General features: G+C 37.0%; 1 protein-coding gene across 1 annotated transcript in view; it reads left to right on the top strand.

The window, feature by feature from the left end:
- The first annotated feature begins 6,272 nt into the window (after positions 1-6,272).
- The window catches only part of LOC129437737 (leucine-rich repeat and fibronectin type III domain-containing protein 1-like protein), a 150,745-nt gene continuing 146,884 nt past the window's right edge, over positions 6,273-10,133 (top strand). Inside the window, exon 1 of the mRNA XM_055196032.2 lies at positions 6,273-6,863. The gene's annotated coding sequence lies outside the window, so the exon portion shown is untranslated. The remainder of the gene's footprint in view (positions 6,864-10,133) is intronic.

Below are 10,133 nucleotides of genomic sequence, written 5' to 3'. Positions count from 1 at the left end.
GGATTATGGCTGCCATTAGGAGACAACTACAGTACCTTTTAAAGCTTTAAAGAGCCACACAGATCCAAAATCGAAAATTACCTGTATTGCAGTGTGTCATGTAGCTGTCCATCAATGTAAACAATGTGCAAAGTAGTTGAACCAAAAAGTGCACGATTAATAAAGTTATTGGCTTCTAAAGTAGAGAGTCGACTCTGAATCACTGAAACGAGTCGTTATATGGATTGAATCTCCTGCCTGACTTTATCCACGTAATACCAACACTTTGCATAATAATCTCCGCCTACAGCCTTGCCCGGGAGAAATGAAAATTATGACCTGCCCACAGCTAGTTAGTGTGTAAACATCATATCACACTGTGTTTTCAGTTTGTGTTGTTTTCACTACCAAAGGATGAAGATATATGAAGAATATGTGGTTAAAAATACCTTTTCAAGGAGGGATATACTCAACGTTTGGCTGTGAAGAATCAGTGGTTAAAATTACTTTTTCATGGAGGGATTTACTAAACATTTGGCGATGAAAGATGGTTCAGTACCCACTATATGTCTATCGTCGTTTTTACTGCTTGGATTAATGATGAATGATGTCGTTGTTTAAACTCTTAATATACTGTCAGAGAGTCACGTTAGCAAGCGGCTAACGCATGCTGGACTTACGGATTTGCTATGACCCGGCTAGCTTACATAAATGCTTAAATGATTGTAAAACGTTAGTTTCTATCATCGTTTTTATTGCTTGGATTAATGATGAATGATGCCGTTGTTTAAACTCTTAATATACTGTCAGAGAGTCATGTTAGCAAGCGGCTAACGCATGCTGGACTTACGGATTTGCTATGACCCGGTTAGCTTACATAAATGCTTAAATGAGTGTAAAACGTTAGTTTCTATCATCGTTTTTAATTGCTTGGATTAATTATGAATGATGTTGTTGTTTAAACTCTTAATATACTGTCAGAGAGTCACGTTAGCAAGCGGCTAACGCATGCTGGACTTACAGTTTTGCTATGACCCGGCTAGCTTACATAAATGCTTAAAAATGATTGTAAAACGTTAGTTTCTATCATCGTTTTTATTGTTTGGATTAATGATGAATGATGTCGTTGTTTAAACTCTTAATATACTGTCAGAGAGTCACGTTAGCAAGCGGCTAACGCATGCTGGACTTACGGATTTGCTGTGACCCGGCTAGCTTACATAAATGCTTAAATGATTGTAAAACGTTAGTTTCTATCATCGTTTTTATTGCTTGGATTAATGATGAATGATGCCGTTGTTTAAACTCTTAATATACTGTCAGAGAGTCATGTTAGCAAGCGGCTAACGCATGCTGGACTTACGGATTTGCTATGACCCGGTTAGCTTACATAAATGCTTAAATGAGTGTAAAACGTTAGTTTCTATCATCGTTTTTATTGCTTGGATTAATTATGAATGATGTTGTTGTTTAAACTCTTAATATACTGTCAGAGAGTCACGTTAGCAAGCGGCTAACGCATGCTGGACTTACGGATTTGCTATGACCCGGTTAGCTTACATAAGTGTTTAAATGATTGTAAAATGTTAGTTTCTATCATCGTTTTTATTGCTTGGATTAATTATGATGAATGATATGTATTGATGTTGGTAATGTCTTCTCAGTAAATCATGTTAGCACGAGGTCAATACATGTTCCACTATTGTTGGTCTTATCTTATATATTAAGAGACAGTGTTAACAGGCTCGTGTCGTCTTGATCTCATTGTTTAATAAAAAGCCAAATTCATCTGTTCGTAAAAAAAAAGAGTAGGCTACTGAAATGTGGGGTTTAGGCAGACTGAGTCGTTGAACGGCTTCACACGAATCGTTTGGGGATCCCTGAGAAATTGGGTAATTTTAAATTTATATTTTGAGAAAATTACAGTGTTTTTTGACCTTGCATGCATTTAAACCTGTTGTCCGGGACTTATAAACAGTGATAGGACGCTTAAAATTGGCATCTCACTGGCTCTTTAAAAGCCAGGTCACTGAAAAAAAATGCCGTGTTAAAGGCGGAGTCCATGATGTTTGAAAGCCAATGTTGATATTTGAAATCACCTAAACAAACACGCCCCTACCCCAATAGAATCTGGACCTTCTGTTGATAGACCCGCCCCACACATACGCAACCCGGCATTTGATTTGATTTGATCGGCTATAAGTGTGTTTTGGTAGTCGACCCGTCTTCTTTTCCAACGCGTTTTTCAAACATCGTGGACTCCGCCTTTAATGACATGTACACTGTATGTTTATAAAACGATTATTTCCAGTCCTTCATTCTGATTGGTCAATGGCTGTGTTTTATATACAATAAACAAAAAATGATTCTGTGTGTTACTGTGCAGCAGCACCCTTAGCAACGTAAACCTTGTTGCTTACATATACATCCCATTATATGTATGTAATCATCTATTTATTTAACCAACCCTATTTATTTTTGTTTAAATAACCAAAACATTAATCTATAAGCATTATTAGATTATCTACACTTGCTGTCAATAATTAATTAGAAGTAATTGATTTGCCAAATTAGTCAAATGTATAGTAAACTGACCTCACAAAAAAGCATGTGACAACCCACATCATGTTACATTTATTATTATGTTTAATCAAGATTTCATTCCTTTGCACTTTCTTGTCTGTCTGTCAGTTATGTTTATTATTTATAAGGTGCAGTAAATGTTTCACGTGTACCTGTCTTGCTGTCTTTTTGATTCAGTGATCGGACGTATGGACACCTGCTTTGTTTCTAAAGCGCCTCTGTGCATTTCAGACTTACCCTTTAGCCTTCTTTTCACTCAGACTCCTATCGACTTTCCTACTCCTTTTTTATCAGCCGCCAATCGCTTTTAATGTCTCTAAGGAGAGCTGCTGCAAGCATTCTGTCTCTCTTTCTCCATTTTGTGTGACTTTACATCCCTTTTTCTTTATTCTTTTGGGATATCTTGAGGTTAAGTGACATTCCCAAAGTCCCCAGTTATTTACCGCAGGTCATATTAGGTGCACCCCCAATAACCATACTTTGCCAAAATGGAGCTCAAGATAAATTGTTACAATAAGGAGATACAATATAAACTACATGTAATTTTCACCACTGTAAGTAATAAAACAGTAAAAGAACATGTAATCTTCACCTATACTGCTGATTGAAATCTATGCAATTGGATTAAAAAAATATTTTCATGGATGATGTAATGAAATTAAGTTGTACTATTACATGTGGTAAGACTGAAAAAACAACAAAGTTTCTGTATTTTTTAATATTACACATTGTTTTGCCATGAGGTGTGTTTGACTTCATGTGGCGCTATGCAGACAGATCTGTGTATAACATCAAAGTATTGTGAGAGCTTTCGTGTAATTGCACTTCCAATACTTTGATGTTATGCCGATTGGTCTGCACAATGTCGCATGTAATCAAGCATAACTATGACTTTTACAGCAGTGAAAGAGGAACGTGGACATGACTTCACTGACAGGCAACGCAATGAGAAGTGACGTTTATGTTTGGGATAATGTAAGTACACAACGAACAAGATGTATAACACTGTGCTGGTGGTTTTTGGATATTGTAAGTAGGCCTAAGGGATAATGTATAGGCAGCAGGTTGTTATCGCAGAAATAAGCCCCAACATTGTGATCAGGACCTGTCACGAAGCGGAGGGTCTTGTATAACACTAAAGGAGCTTATTTCACGATAAGAACCGGATGCCTGTACATTATTCTGCTTATTAGATAGATAAATATGGTGAATGGACTGCATTTATATAGCACTTTTAACAAACCTATGGCCATCCAAAGCGCTTAACAATTAGCATCACATTCACCCATTCACTCACACATCCACACACCGAATGCTATTTACTTCATAAGTAAGGTAATGAACATTACATATTGATTTGAAATAGTTTATTTGCTCATTTTTAAGGAATGCAGACCTTCTGCGAGGAAAACCTGTTTACTTACAAGACGTTCAAATGTCACAAACACACTATTTGGTTTAATTATTTGTAGATATAATGTCATTTCTGTTATGTACTCTCACCCAAAGGATTATTAGGAACACCTGTTCAATTTCTCATTGATGCAATTATCTAATCAACCAGTTGCTTCAATGCATTTAGGGGTGTGGTCTTGGTCAAGACAATCTCCTGAACTTCAAACTGAATGTCAGAATAAGAAAGAAAGGAGAATGAGCCGACTGATTCAAGCTGATAGAAGAGCAACTTTAACTAAAATAACCACTCGTTACAACCGAGGTATGCAGCAAAGCATTTGTGAAGCCACAACACAGACAACCTTTAGGCGGATGGTCTACAACAGCTGAAGACCCCAACGGGTACCACTCATCTCCACTACAAATAAGAAAAAGAGGCTACAATTTGCACAAGCTCACCAAAATTGGACAGTTGAAGATGTGAAAAATGTTGCCTGGTCTGACGAGGCTCGATTTGTGTTGAGACACCCAGATTTGGCATAAACAGAATGAGAACATGGATCCATCATGCCTTGTTACCACTGTGCAGGCTGGTGGTGTAATGATGTGGGGGATGCTTTCTTGGCACACTTTAGGCCCCTTAGTGCCAATTGGGCATCGTTTAAATGCCACGGCCTACCTTAGTATTTTTTCTGACCATGTCCATCCCTTTATCACCACCATTTACCCATCCTCGGTTGGCTACTTCCAGCAGGATAATGCACCATGTCACAAAGCTGGTTTCAAATTGGTTTCTTGAACATGATAATAAGTTTACTGTACTAAAATGGCCCCCACAGTCACCAGATCTCAACCCAATAGAGCATCTTTGGGATGTGGTGTAATCTTCATGCACTGAATGTGCATCCCACAAATCTCCATCAACTGCAAGATGCTATCCTATCAATATGGGCCAACATTTCTAAAGAATGCTTTCAGCACCTTGTTAAATCAATGCCACGTAGAATTAAGGCAGTTCTGAAGGCGAAAGGTGGTCAAACACAGTATTAGTATGGTGTTCCTAATAATCTTTAGGTGAGTGTATATATAAATATAAATAAAAAATATATATTATAATATTAAACTGTAGGCATACCAGTCAAAATGGTTAATTTGGGAATAACAAACCAAATGTCGTGACTGGCCAATCAGGATCAAGTATTCCAATTAGCCGTGTAATAATGCACATTAAAATCTTACACATTGTTTCTTTAAATAATAATAATAATTATTATTATTATTAGTTGTAGTAGTAGTAGTAGTAGTAGTAGTAGTAGTGGGAGTAGTAGTAGTAGCAGTTGTAGATTTAGTAGTAGTAGCAGTAGTAGTAGTAGTAGTAGTAGTAGTAGTAGCAGTAGCAGTTGTAGATTTAGTAGTAGTAGCAGTAGCATTAGCAGCTGCAGTAGTAGTAAGAGTAGTAGTAGCAATAGTAGAAATTGTCACCAAATTTTTACTGCCAAAAATGTCAAACTTAAGAGAGTAGTAACAACAAAACTACAGTACAACACAGAATGGAAATAACTCTCACAGGTTTTGGTTTTCCAGATGATGAAAAAAAATTCTAAATTCAAAATTAGAAACTACAGTGTATTATATAGTAGTAAGTAATACCCTTATAGCTATAACTTTCGTTCAAGCATATTTTTACAACACCCCATTGTGCCCTTCACAAGTTTACCTGTAGCCAATTTGTCATCATTATACAAAGCAAGGTTGACGAGTTAAATTATATTCAAAACAAGATACAGATGACTTTGAATAAACTGTGAAGAAAAAAGCTTTGTTTTTGAGAGAGAAATCTTGCAAACAGTTTCTTAGGAAACAGGAATCCTCTATAATAGAAGCTGACTGGAGGTCTTGTGCGCTGTCCTTGGTGCTGAAATGACAATTGCGCAAAGAAACCAATCAAAGCGCGCGCTTGCACGACTTTCCCCTTTGCTCGTGTTGTAATATTGCTGTATAATTTGGTTTAATTATAAAACGGGCACACACAAGGTGAATGGAGAGCAGATGCACGTGGTAGATATTCGTTTAATTTACCGTCTTTATGATGGGCAGGTCTTATGCTTTTACTTTGAACCCATAGGCTGCACACTTACACTCCTGTAGTTTATCCAAACACCTACTTTACTCACCACATATACAAACATTTATATGATAGCACTGATGTGTCTTTTATTCTCACAACAACCTCAAAGTCACAAGTTTCACAACCAAGTGAAATGTATATTGAACGAAACCCTGATTTCATGTATGTATGTAGAGCAAGAGCGTTTCATGCGGATTGGGAGTGAACGGTGAAGATCTCCCTCTATAACGCCCACTCTTCACCACGGTCCAAGACGAGCAGACGCTTCGTGCGTATCTGTCTCCTAACTCACCAATCTATCAGGATGATATTGCGAAAGGGTCGCTTTTCCGGGATCTACACCTTTTACGGATTGTATTTGCACCCTCAGTACCTCATGGATATGTATTCTTTATTATTAGGCGAAACTGAAAAGCCAAGGAAACTCGGTATCTGATTCATCGCACCTGGGAAGGGTCGAGCACAAGAATGGAAACTATTTCTGCAAAGCGCGGGCGAGCAAAAGTAAAGGCATAGGTACCCGAATCGCTTTGGGAGAAGAAATGAAAATATCTTGTTTTTAAGCGCACCTGTGAGGAAAAGACATTGCGGACCGTACTGATTCGAGTCTGCTATCGCGACAGTCCGCTACCGGAGTTTGAACCCATTGCGCTTTGAGCTGCTCTTTACCTCGGCCATTATATTGCTTTAATTAGAGGGATCCCACCCTATCCCCGTCAAACCGGCACCAGCTGTCACTTCACACCCGAGGAAAAAAGGGATCGTAAAGGAAATAAAGGTAACCTTTTCTTATTAAGGACTCTCCAGGAGAAAGGCATGCTTGAATTAATTGGAAAAGCAGATTTGGCTGCAACTATTTCTCATTTTCTTTACATCAGAGCATGCACGTGGATGGTTTGGTTTTAGGTTGATTATTTTAAAGAGAAGTGGTGATTGTTATTGTATACTGTTGTAATTTGTTAAGAGATGCAATGATAGGGTTTCTCTTGGTGCTGAGTAATGGTCAGCAATGCACCAGAGCGACGATTCTCCTAAAGCCATCATGAATTTGATAGCTCACTTTCTCACGGAGATCTTTATTTGTAAAAGCAGATACACATCAGTATCATCGCGTTCGTATTCATCTTGCAAAGGGGCAAAGACTTCGTGTACTGTTCCGGGAGGTCTAAAGTAAAGATTTTGAATTATGTATGAAATATGTATGGGGAAAATGCGCGGTGTTCTTTGCGATAACGATGTCCTGTCCGTGGACAAAATAAAAATTCAGTTTTACAAGCCTCATCAACACACACACATACATAGGCATATATCCATATTTTTATGCAACTTTACATTGCATTTAAATGCAAAATGACCAAAAGTGGATGTCTCGTGCGCATCACCATCTTGCACATATCTGACACGAGATGTGTTTGAACTATTGCACGTCGTTCAGTTGTATTCTAACACAGATTTTGTAGCTTTCAAATTATACATTGACACATTCTGGTTTAAAAAGAAAAAAATTACATCCTTGCTCTGAAGCAGAAAGAATTTCATGGTTTTGTATCCATCTTATTATGATATATCCCAAATAGGTGCCAGGTATCGATTAATGTCAAACGTCGAAGGAGGAGTTTTGAATGTCAAGTTGCAAAACTCATTATGTATTATTCTTGGCCACAGGTAGGGGGCCATGGTGGGCCTGAAGATGCTGTAGTGCAGGTTCTTTAGCTCCTGTAGCCAGAATGCATGTCAGGTGCTGTAAATATTTCATTACCATAATAATTTGATCCTCATGTCACCGCAAGCAACAGATGTCTTATTTTCTTTAATCCTTTTTAACATGATCATCATTTTAACATACTTATTGACCTAATCCTATGATCCAAGATAAGATTTCAACCATGTGAGGTTAACTTGGATGTGACAAGTTATTCCAATCCTTCAGCCAGACTGGATCAATTTTAATCCTATTCAGTTAGCCAAAATACACGAATCAATAATGCACTTTTCCCAAACCAACCACATACACTTTAAGAGTTTTTTTTACTTCATGGTTATATGATAATGGATAGATGTTTGGTGGCTAACAACAGCAGGCCTACATAATGTCAGTATGGACCAGTTCAAAAGATGTAAACAACACTGGTCCAGAAGCACTTCCTGTTTCCGTTTTTTAACACTAGATAAACGTTGGGATAAAATAAACCAACAGAACATATAAACCTGAATTAACTGAAGTTAAACAAACATCTTAAAGATAATAATATATGTAAAATAAAAAAATAACTGTCACAAACTGTAACAGGAAGTGTTTCTGGACCAGTGTTGTTTACATCATTTGAACTGGTCTATATATCAAATATCAGCCTGACCTCACGAGAAGAAGTTAATCGTGCAAAATCGTACGATTATCATAAAAAACAATAATGAAATCCCACCCCTAACCTCAACGTCACAGGCTTCAAGGCAAATTGTACAAAAATGTACGAATGTGATCGTACGAATTAGCCACCTCGTAAAATATGTACGAATTGCCATGATAGCGTTGCAAATATACGACTGTAGCATCTATGCTTCCATGTGGCATGTTGTACAAATATGTAAAGCTGTATTTGGTACCAGCATGTCCTAATAACAGGCACATGGCATGACCATCTGTTTAAGAAGTCATCATTTAACTGTGAGAACTGGGCTGGCAGAACAGTCTGGTCTCACTGCATCTGCTAGGGCGACCACAGCGAGACTATTTTTTCTCTCATCTCTGTCTGCATCTCATCTGCTGCATGATGTTGCATCTTACAGAACCGGCTTCGTATTTGATTGATTTGCAAGATCTTTCGGTGTTTAATTTAGCATTTAGGAGCCTACACTGGCTGTAAAATGATCCGCCAAAACGCACAGGGGAGGAGCATGTGGTTATAAGCTTATAACAAACATTGATTTGACATTTTAATAGACTTTACTTTTCATGTTGTAAGCTTGCTTTCTGCACAATAGTGTCCAAAAGTCTTCTAAACATTAAATAAATAAACATAACCCACTTGACTTGGTTTAATGCCAAAATCTTAGTTAGAAACATTAAGCAAACACATAAAAAAAACTAAATATACAACATACAGTAGCAGAGGAACATGCTGCTTATAAACATGGAACAAGATCTTTACATAATATCCTAATGATTTTTGGCAAAAAAGAAAAGTAGATAATTTTGACCCATGCAACTGTTGGCTATTGCTACAAACATACCAGAGCGACTTAAGACTTGTTGTCCAGGGTCACATTTGATGATACATAATCATCATTTAGACTGTAATGATACTGTAATAAAAATAAACTAAAAGACATTTTTAAAAAGTATTGGCTGGTACTGTAGAAGTGGTAAAAAAAAGTAGTCCATATGAATCTATCCATAAGGAATAATAGACAACGGGGTGTGGATTTTTTTTTTTTTTTCCGAAAATAATGCACACCCAAGGTGGTAATGAGGCATTTTTGTATTGTGCATTATTTTTTAAATAATTAAAAGGACCGAAGTAAATTATTATGCTTATACCACGGTTACCTAAGACATTTCTCTGGTGGTTATTTTAAGACATTTGACAGGTTAGGTGTGCGTTTTATCAAAAAAATAAATAAATAAAAGAATACCCATTTCCCGTTGTATAATTTGCTACCCAGTCTCACGTGGTTTCATGATATAGTCACGTAATTTTTATATTATTTTTTCGTGATATTATCAAGAATTCCTGTTTTCGAGTGATTATCACATATTGGTTACTCAACTGCTTTTTTTCCTATTTTTAAACCATTGTCGCTTCGGTTTAGGGTTAGATTTGGTGCTTGCATTAGAATGTCACTATATATATATAGGTTTATACTATTTTTTCCGATTTATTTTTTTATAGGTCGCCTGGCATTAGGGTTAGAGTTGGGTTTTGGTAAAGATGTAATTTTATGTAAATCTAACCCTAAACACAAGCGACAATCGTAGAAAGTAGGACAAAACAGTTGAGTAACCAAAACGTGATAATCACACGAAAACAGGAATTTGTTATACGATCAC

This window comes from Misgurnus anguillicaudatus, chromosome 24 (assembly GCF_027580225.2).
Source record: "Misgurnus anguillicaudatus chromosome 24, ASM2758022v2, whole genome shotgun sequence".
Classification (NCBI taxonomy): Eukaryota; Metazoa; Chordata; class Actinopteri; order Cypriniformes; family Cobitidae; genus Misgurnus; species Misgurnus anguillicaudatus.
Note: the sequence above shows the minus strand (reverse complement) of the source record. Positions and strands in the feature narration are given on the sequence as shown.